A 10,582-nucleotide genomic window follows, 5' to 3' on the forward strand; every position below is an offset into this window, starting at 1 on the left:
TCTCTCTCTGTGACCTCTCACCATGCCCAGGCTTTGATGGGTGGGAATCCAGTGATCATTCTCTCAGATTGACCAAACTGTGAGACATCCCTTCAGGTTGGAGTTTATCCCAAGGAAGAGGTCCAACAACACATTAGCTGAATCATTTGTGATTTCAGGTTCATGCTTTCAGCAGTTACTGTACTCCAATAATAGGTATTCTGTGTCTACTTGAATGTTCAGGCATTTTGTTCTGCCTTTGCCCATGAATTCAAGCTTCCTCTCAGTTCTCAGATTAGGAGTACCAAACCTTCTTCGGCCTAGTCCATGGGAAATAATTCTTATGATTTAGGCATACTTCTGGTTACTGTTTCCTTGGAAAAGCTGTTCCAATGCTTTTAAGGAGGAATGTCATATTCCCCACGTTTGCATAATGATCAAAGAAAATGAAAAGACAAACATTAATGACAGAAATTTGAGTTTTGCATGGTAGCTTCTTCCAGGAAAGTTTAAATTCCTTATCTTAGATTAGATTAAAGCATCATTGCACTGCAGGTACTTGGGTGCATCAAATCATGTCAGAAGCAATGCAGAGTTCTAGAGGCAGAGACAGCATACTCCTTGAGTATGAGAAAACCCACCAGTGGACTGGATTTTACATATCTCAGACTACACAAAGCCTTGGTTTGTCTGTGTGTCGCTCTGTCTGTATGTCTGAATGTTCAACTCTAATTTTCTATCAATCACTGTCACTGTCTCTCTGTGTACGTCCCTTCACACAGGTGGGCCGCCCGCTATAACTCTTCCTGAATTTCACTGGAACTGCCTGCTAGATGAGCCCCCATTCTATATCTCTTTGTCTCTCACTTACTCTCACTCTCTCCCAATTTTTCACCCTCTCTCTCACCTTCTGTCCTTGCTTCTGCAACCTGGATGAATACCAGCAGCTCTTGACTTGCTCAGGACTGTTATCTACCAAATCTGTTCATTTTGTATCTTTGTCTGTATGTATCTCCCTTGCTGTGTGTGCTTCTCTCTCTCTGTCAGAGTACTGAAGAGCATGCTAAAGCATTCTAAAGCAGCAAAATTAAGGTGCTTTTTATTGCCCTTTAGATACGGTTCTTTTTCAAACATGTAAATGCTTTCAGCCAAGTTGATTGTATCAAAAGAAGGCAGGAAATGTGTCTCGAATTTATGTTTTTGTCACACCCAATGTTTTCCTGTAAGTTCCATTTACCTGAATGGCACCCATGCAAAAATTTCCGAAGATGCATTCCAGATAAATAGTATTCTTTCCTACAATGATCCCAGATTCCTCTCCTCCTCCTCTGGTAGCTTTCCCTGGAAAATCTTCCATCAGTGGACCATGAAACCCTCTGTCCCCATGACTTAAGAAATATTTTGTCTTCTAAATTTAACCGCATCTCCTACACTGCTAATATCTTTCGAGGCTTAGGATGCCTAAGCCAGAGCCACACATTCTGCAAATTCTAGGAGCATCCAGGTACTCCAGGATGTGATGTTACCCCACTCTTCTCAGGTTTCCCAAATTTGGTCAATGCCCTGTCTTCAAAAAGAAGCAGACTTGAGAACTCGACATCTTTATTCCCAATGTTGCCAAGTTTAAAACCACAAATTTCGAGAATAAATGAAAGTGGGAATGAAGGTCTTGGCATCAGCCACCCCCAATGGAAGTGCGTCTATTGTTTGAGGGAATCTAGCTGCTACTGTTGCCATGGAAAAACTGTTCAATGCCTTTTTGTGGAGCAATATCAAATACCCTAAGAAGTATATAAGTGGACTAATAGAACGAAAGGAATCACATTACTGTGAAAAAGGTGAGTTTTCCATGGTTAGCATCTTCAGGATGGTTTAAATTCCATTTCATAGGTTAGATTAAAAGATCATTTGAATGAATCTACTTGGGTACAAGAGATGATGTCAGCAGCAGGAATGATTTCATTAGGCAGAGATAGATTCTTCAATGAGTATGTTGGTAGCCAGCCTCTAGATGAATAATGCAATTGTCCAAGCATACATTAAGACTTGGACTGTCTGTGTGTCTGTCTCTCATTTCATTCTCTTAATCTCTCTCTAGAACTCACTGTCTCTGTCTCTGTATCTGTCTCTGTGTATCTCTGTCTCTCACTATCTGTGTCTCGCTGTATATGTCTCTACACCCTGGGTGGGAGTCTATAATTCTAACTGCTTTGCAATGTGTTTGCCACCTATCCTAAGCCAAAGTCGCTGTCTCTCTCACTGTCTAGTCCTCTGTTTTGGCACAGCACGCTGGGTGAATACATCAAGCTATACTTGTCCTAGACTGATCTCCACCTAAACTGATCTTTGTGTGTCTGTTTGTATGTGTTCTCCCTCTCTCTCGCTTTCTCTCTCTCTCTCTCTCTCTCTGTGTGTGTGTGTTTGTGTGTTTGTGTGTTTGTGTGTGTGTGTGTGTGTGTGTGTGTGTGTGTGTGTGTGTCTATCTGTCTCTCTGCCTGACTATTCAAGATCATGCTAAACTTCTCTACAATTGCAAAATTAAGGTCCAGGGTGCTGAATGGGACCCATGCAAACGGGTCCAAAGATGCACTCCAGAAAAAATGGAATTCAGCTTTTCTATGATCCCAGATTCGTTTCTTCATCATCTGGGATCTCTTTTTCGAGAATCATGCCATCATCTGTCCTATCACTGCTTTGATACCAGGACTTCAGAAACAGTTTTATTTCTAAAATTAACTTCATCCCCCACACTGATGACGTCTGTTGAGTTCTAGGAGAACTTATTGAGTACTACCTGGCCTGTCCAAGAAAGAACAAACTGATATTCCAGGATTTGGTGATACCGCAACATTCTCAGGTCCCCAATGTTTGTCAATGCCCTATTTCAGCAGAATCCAATCTTGAGAACTCGATATCCATATTCCCTAAATTGCCATTACTAAAACCCCAACATTCAGTATTCAGGGAAAGTAGGAATGAAAGGTGCAGGCATCAGGTTGGCTTGTCCTTGGCACCTGTCTTGATGCACTCACTTACACAGTCCTCTGTCAATCCAGGCTTCCATGGTTACTAAGACTGAAAGCAGCTTTAAAGTACCTGTTAAAGACAACTCTCTACCCACTTGGGCCTTCTTAGTCTCTCCTCTCTGTCTCTCTCTCTCTCTGTCTCTCTCTCTCTCTCTCTCCGAGTCTCTTACCCTCTCTCTAGCCTTCTGTCTTTGCCTTTGCAACCTGGATGAATAGCAGCAGTTCTGTACTTCCTCAGGACTGTTCTCTACCAAATCTGATCCTTTTGTCTGTTTGCATGTGACTCACTTGCTGTGTGTGTTTCTGTCTCTTTCAGAGTATTGAAGAGCATGCTAAACCAATCTGAAATGGCAAAATTTAAGGTTCTTTTTATTGTCCTATGGATATTCTTTTTCAAACATGTGATTGCTTTCTGTCAAGTTGCTTGTATTACAAAAGGCAGTGGAAGTGTCTCCAATTTATGTTTTTGGCATACCCAAAGTTTTTATGTAAGGTCCAGTGAGCTGAATGGGACCCATGCAAAAAGGCCCAAAGATTCACTGCAGATAATTAGTATTCAGCCTCTCAATGTTCCCAGATTCCTCTCTTTGTCATCTGGTACTTCCTTTGGAAAACCCTCCATCTTCTGACCATGCAACCCTCTGTCACCAGGACATAAGAAATATTTTGTTTTCTAAACTTAACCTCATCTCCTACACTGCTGACATCCCAAGACAGTGCCACACATTCTGGAAATTCTTGGAGTATCCATGGACCCCAGGGTGTGGTAGTACCCCACTATTCTCAGGGCCCGAAAGTTGGTCAATGCTATTACATAAAAAAGAAGCAATCTTTAGAACTCAACATGGATATTCCCAATGTGTCCAAGTCTAAGACCCCAAATTTACATAATAAATTTAAGTGGAATGAAGGTCCTGGCCTCTGTCTACCTGCCCATGACACTTGGAAGGATGCACTCACTCAGCAAGTACTCTGTTCAGTCCAGGGTTCCTTGTGTAATATGTCTGCAGGTAGGGGTATAGGACCCTTTTAAAGACAGATCCATACCCACAAATAATGTATTATTCCCTCTGTCATCTTCCAAGTCCTCTCTGCTATCTTCTCTCTGGTATCTTCCTCTGACCCTCTTCATCTCTTCTCCTGTCTCCCCCATCACCCTCTCCAACCATGTCACACCATCTAATGTTCATGGACATTCTAAGATTCTTGTTCCATTGCTCAGGGTTCCGTCTCCATAGAGATCTTTCCCATTCCACATAAACAAATAGCCATCTCTGGTGCTGTGAAAGCCATAGAGGCTCGCTCTCTCTGTGAACTCTCTCTATATGCAGGTTCCGTTGTGCAAAACATTGCAGATACCTATTTCTGGTATTGATCAAACTTTGAAATACCCCATGAAGTCAGTGTGTATCCAACAGAAGAGATCTACCACCACATTTGCTAAATCACCTCTGTTTATCAGATTTACTACTTTTGGAGTTTTTTCCCTCCTCTTTTCGTTTCCCTGTATTGTCTCATCAGTTCGGGCACTATTTGTTCCACAATTGTCGATAAGTTAGAGCTGATTCTGTCTTCTGAGATGTTGGGTACCTAGCATACTTCAGCCCCCTCTGTGGGAATTACATTTTATGTTTAATGGAATCTACCATGGAAATACCGTTCAATGCTGTTCGACAATGGGCTCTGAAATGAAGAAGCGCAGTGGCATTTGTGCATCCATATGGTGGCCAGGATCGACAGAGTGTTCGAATGTGTGATCCGACACAGCAAGACCCAGTTGCAATTCTGTGTCCTTTCACTGGCCCAGATAGCCCAGGCGATGTTTCTAGTTCTATTCATTGTCATTGCTTAGACATCTAACTGGTGTCATCTAACACCAGTGATCTGTGCATTGGATCCAGTTTGGGAAGTGAGATCCTACACACAGACAACCAGTCGCAGTTCTTTGGTCATCCGCTGGGCCAGGGAGGCCGGGTAATGTTTCTGATTCCTTTCGTTCTCACTGCTTAGAGTCATCTGACACCATGGATCTTTGCTCCTGATCCGAGTTTGCCTGCAGGTTCGGAAACGCCAAAGCCCAGTGGAAACTCTGTTTTTATCTGCCAGCACAGGATCTGAGTCCAACAACCGGTTCTAAAATACCGAGGCAGAGTGGCAGTTCTGTGTCCATCTGCTGGCGATGGTGGGCAAGGGGATGTTTCTGGTTATATTCATCTTCCCTGTTTAGAGTCATTTGAAACCAATTATATGTTCACCTGATCTGAGTTCGATGGTATTCTCCGACAAGCCAAGGCCCAGTGGAAGTTCTGTGTCCCTGTGCCAGACCAGGGAGTCCAGCGATATTTCGGCTTCCTGATGTTGTCACTAGTTAGAGGCATGTGACATCAGTGATCTGTTCATGGGATCCAAGTTTGGCAACGAGATTCCACAAGGCAAGACCCAATGTCGATTCTGTGATTTCTCTGGCCCAGATGGCCAGGAGATGTTTCTGTATCCATTCGTCGTCACTGCTTAGAGTCATCTGGCACCAGTGATCATTGCTCCTGATCCAAGATCGGCTCCAGGCTCGGATATGCCAATGCCTGTGGCAGTTCTGAATCCATATAGTGGCTCAGGATCCGAGTTCTTCAGCAGCCTCCAAAACGCAGAGTCCAAGTGGCAGTTGTTGGTCCATCTGTAGACCCATGGATGTCATGAGCTGTTTCTATTTCCATTCATTATCATTGAATAGAGATATCTAACACCAGTGTTCTGTGCACTGGATCCAGTTTTGGAAGTGAGATGCTACACACAGACTCCCAGAGGCAGTTCTTTGTTCATCAGCTGGCCCACGTAGGCCAGGTGATATTTCTGGTTCCGTTCTTTGTCACTGCTTAGAGTCATCTGACAGCAGTGATCTTTGCTCCTGATCCATGTTCAGTGGAGGCCTTGGCCATGCCAAGGCTCACTGTCAGTTCTGCATCCATATTGTGTTACAGGGTCTGAGTCCAGTGGCATTATATGACACACTGAGACCCAGTGGCAGTTCTGTGTCCATCTGCCAGCCCAGGTAATCCAGTTTCTGTTTCCAGTTCCATTTTCATCACTGCCTACACTCATCTGACATCATTGATCTTTGCTCCTGATCTGAGATTGACTACAGGTTCGGAATGGCCAAGGCACAGTAGAAGCTCGGTGTTTATTTGCCAACATATGATATGAGTTGGGCAATGGGTTCTAATATATCAAGGCACAGTGGCAGTTCTGTGTCCATCCACTGGCCTAGTTGGGCCTGGGGATATTTCTGGTTACATTCATCGTCACTGCTTATAGTCATTTGACACCAATGATCTATGCATCTGATATGAGTTTGACGGCATTCTCCCACACACAAAGGCCTTTCCCATTTCTGTGTCCAACTGCCAGCCCAGAACCCGAGTTCAGCAACAGGCTACAGAACACCAATGCCCATTGTCATTTCTGTGTCCTTCTGCCAGACCCGGGAGTCCACGGGCTGATTCTGCTTCCCATTGTCATCACTGGTTAGAGTCATATGACAAAAGTGATCTGTGCATGGGATCCAAGTTTGGCAGCAAGATTCTACAAGGCCAGGCCCAGTGGCAGTTCTGTGTCCTTCAGTGACCCAGGTGGCCAGGCGATGTTTCTGTTTTCATTCGTCGTCATTACTTAGACTCACCTGACACAATTGATCTGTGTGCCAGATACAAATTCTGCAATGGTTGCCTCATGCCGAAGCCCAGTGGCAGTTCTGTATCCTTGGCTGGCACAGGTAAGCCAAGTTCTGTTTCCAGTTGCATTCATCGTCACTGCATAGAGTCATCTGACAGCAGTGATCTGTGCACTGGATCCAGGTTTGTAATCGAGATCCTACATATCAAGGCCCAGTGGGCGTTCTGTGTTCATCTGCCAGCCATAGATTCAGGGGTTGCTTTTGGTTCCATTCGCCATCACTGCTAAGAGTCATCTGACACCAGTGATCTTTGTTCCTTTTCCGAGTTCGGCTGGGGCTTGGATATGCTGATGCCCAGTGAAAGTTCTGTGTTAATCTGCCAGCTCAGAATCTGAGTTCAGAAATGCCAAACTTGGTGGCAGTTTTGTGTCCATCTTCCAGACCAGAGAGTTCAGGGGCTGTTTAGGCTTCCATGTGTCTTCACTGCTAAGAGACATGTGACACCAGTGATCTACGCACTGCATCAGATTTCTGCAATGAGCTCCTACATGCCCAGGCCCAGTGGCAGCTGTGTGGTTATCTGCTAGCCCAGGATCTGAGTTTGGCAANGTGTGGTTATCTGCTAGCCCAGGATCTGAGTTTGGCAAAGGGTTCTGAAATGCCGAGACACAGTGGCAATTCTGTGTCCATCCGCTGGCCCAGGTAGGCCAAGGGCTGTTTCTGGTTCCATTCATCATCACTGCTTAGAGTCAACTGACTCCAGTGATCTATGCACCTGATGTGAGTTTCATGGCCATCTCCCACATGTCAAGGCCCAGTGGCAGTTCTCTGTCCATCTGGCAGTGCAGGAACAGCCACCGGCTCTGAAATGCCAAGGCCCTATGGCAGGTCTGTGTCGATCCGCCAGCACAGGCAAGCCAGGTTCTTTTTGCAATTCCATTTGTTGTCACAGAATACAGTCATCTGGCAACAGTGATCTGTGCTCTTGATCCGAATGCTAGACCGAGCTCCTACACACAGAATCACAGTGGCAGTTATGGTTTCATCTGAGGTCCCAGGATCCGATTTGGTGGCGGTGTACGACACGCCAAAACCCAATTCCATTCTGCATCCATCTCCTGACCCTGGACCTGAGTTCTGCATTGGGCTCCAACATGCCTAAGCCCAGTGTTAATTCTGACTCCACAAGCCAGCCCAGGATCCAAGTTCGGCAGCAGTATACAACACACCAATATGCAGTGGCAGTTCTGTGTCCATCTGAGGCCCATGGAGGTCAGTGGCTGTTTCTGGTTCCAATGGTTGTTACTGTGTAGAGCAATCTGACACCAGTGATCAGTACTCTGCATCTTAGTTCAGCGGTTGGCTCCAACATGCCAAGGCAAATTGGTAGTTCTGCCTCCATCTGCCAGCCAGGATCAGAGTTCATCAGTGAGCTCCAAAGTCCCAGTGGCAGGTCTGTGTCCTTCTGCCCACCCAGGTAATGCAAGGTTCTGCCTCCTGTTCCATTCGTCATCAGTGCTTAGAGTCAACTGACATCAGAGATCTTTGCTCCTTATCCTAGTTCGGCTGTGGGCTCAGATATGCCAATGCCCAGTGGCAGTTTTGAATCCATATGTTGGCCCAAGATGCGAGCTCATCAGCAACCTCCATAATGCCGAGGCTAGTGGCAGTTCTGGGTCCATCTGAAGGCCCATGGAGGTCATGGGCTGTTTCTGTTTCCATTCATCATCATTGCTTAGAGTCATCTAAAGCCATTGCTCTTTTTACTGGATCCAGGTTTGGCAGGAGATTCTACACACTGTCGCCCAGTGGCACTTCTTTGTACATCTGCTGGTCCAGGTAGGCCAGGTGATGTTTCTGGTTCCATTCTCCAATACTGCTTAGAGTCATCTGACAACAATGTCTTTGCTCCTGCTCCAAGTTCGGTGGTTAATGTGGACACAATGAGGCCCAGTGGAAGTTCTGCATCCATATCCTGGCTCAGGATCTGAGTTCGGCATGGGTATATGACACAGCATGGCCTTGTGGCAACTCTGTGTTTATCTGCCAGCACAGGATCTGAGTTTGCAACGGATTCTAAAATACCGAGTCTCAGTGGCAGTTCTGTGTCCATCCACTGGCCCAGGTATTCCAGGGGATGTTTCTGGTTGCATTCATCATCACTGCTTAGAGTCATTTGTCAACAGTAATGTGAGCACCTAATCTAATTTTGATGGCATTCTCCGCTACGCCAAGATGCAGTGGAAGTTCTGTGTCCATCTGCTAGCCTAGGATCTGAGTTCAGCAACAGGCTCTGAAAGCCAAGTCCTGGTGCCAGTTCTGTCTCCATCTGCTTGACCAGGAAATTCACGGACTGTTTCTGCTTCCATTTGTTGTCAATGCTTTGAGTCATCTGACACCAGTGATCTGTGCTCTGGATCAGAGTTCAGGGAGAGCTCATACACATCGAATCCCAGTGGCAATTTTGCATCTATTTACCTGCACAGGGCGTCTAGGGGCTTTTTCAGGTCCTATTCCTCAGCACTATTTACAGTCAATTGACAAGAGTGATCTGTCCTCTGGATCTGAGTTCTTGAGTGAGCTCCTACATGTCAAGAGGCCCAGTGGGAATTGTGTGTACATCCGCTGGCCCCAGTAGACCAGGTGATGTTTCTGGTTCCATTTGTCATCACTATTTAGAGTCATCTGACCCCACTGATCTTTCCTCTTGATCCAAGTTCGGTGGAAGCCATGGACACGCCAAGGCCCATTCACAGTTCTGCATCGATATGCTGTCCCAGGATCCGAGTTTCACGTATCCGAGTGGCATATAACACGGCTAGGCCGAGTGGGGGTCCAGTGTCCATCTGCAGGCCCAATGAGGTCAGGGGCAGTTTCTGGTTACATTCATCGTCATTGTTTATAGTCACCTAACACAAGTGATCTTTGCACAGGATCCAGATTTGGCAGGGAGATCCTACACACCGAGCACCAGTGGCAGCTCTGTGTTCATATGCCAGTCCATAGAGATGAGAGCCTGGTTTTTTTTTTTCAATTTTTTGTCACTGCTTAGAGTCATTTGACAACAGTTATCTCTGCTCTTTATTCGAATTTGTCTGCGGGTTGGACACGGCAAAATCCTGTGGCAGTTCTGCCTCAATCTGCCCAGTATCTGAGTTCAGAGGCAGGATCTGACACACCGAGGCCCAATGGCAATTCTGTGTCCATCCACTGGCACAGATAGGCCAGGCGATGTTTTTGTTCCATTCGCTGTCACTGCTTAGAGTCATCTGACAACAGTGATATTCCATATCCAAGTTGAGCTGCAGGCTTGGATACAACAATGACCAGTGGCAGTTCTGAATCCATATGGTGGCACAGGAACTGAGTTCGTCAGCAGCCTCCAAAATGTCGAGTGCCAGTTGCAATTCTGGGTCCATCTGCAGGCCCATACTAACCTGGTTTTGTTTCCTGTCACATTAGTCGTCAGTGCTTACAGTCATCTGCCACCATTGATCTTTGCTCCTGATCTGATTCGGTGGAGGCCTTGGACAAGCTGAGGCCCAATACCATTTCTGTGTCCATATGAGAGCCCAGGTAAGCCAGGTTCTGTTTTCAGTTCCATTTGTCATCACTGCTTACAGTCATGTGATTCCATTGAACTTTACTCCTAATCCAAGTTCAGCTGCAGGATCAGAAATGCCAAGACCCAGTGGCAGCTCTGTGTTTATCTACCAGCACAGGATCTGACTACTACAACAGGTTCTAAAATATCGAGGCACAGTGGCAGTTCTGTGTCCTTCCGCTGGCCCAGATGGGCCAGGGATGTTTCTGATTACATTAATTGTCACTGCTTAGAGGCATTGACACCAATTATCTGTGCAACTGATGTGAGTTTGACAGCATTTTCATTCACACCAAGGACTTT

The 10,582-nt window shown here is 45.8% G+C and overlaps 1 pseudogene; it reads right to left on the minus strand.

Annotated features, from left to right (window-relative positions):
• Positions 1-9,425: 9,425 nt before the first annotated feature.
• The window catches only part of LOC113838278, a 168,916-nt pseudogene continuing 167,759 nt past the window's right edge, over positions 9,426-10,582 (minus strand).

The sequence above is a fragment of the Cricetulus griseus genome, unplaced genomic scaffold, assembly GCF_003668045.3.
Source record: "Cricetulus griseus strain 17A/GY unplaced genomic scaffold, alternate assembly CriGri-PICRH-1.0 unplaced_scaffold_2, whole genome shotgun sequence".
NCBI lineage: Eukaryota > Metazoa > Chordata > Mammalia > Rodentia > Cricetidae > Cricetulus > Cricetulus griseus.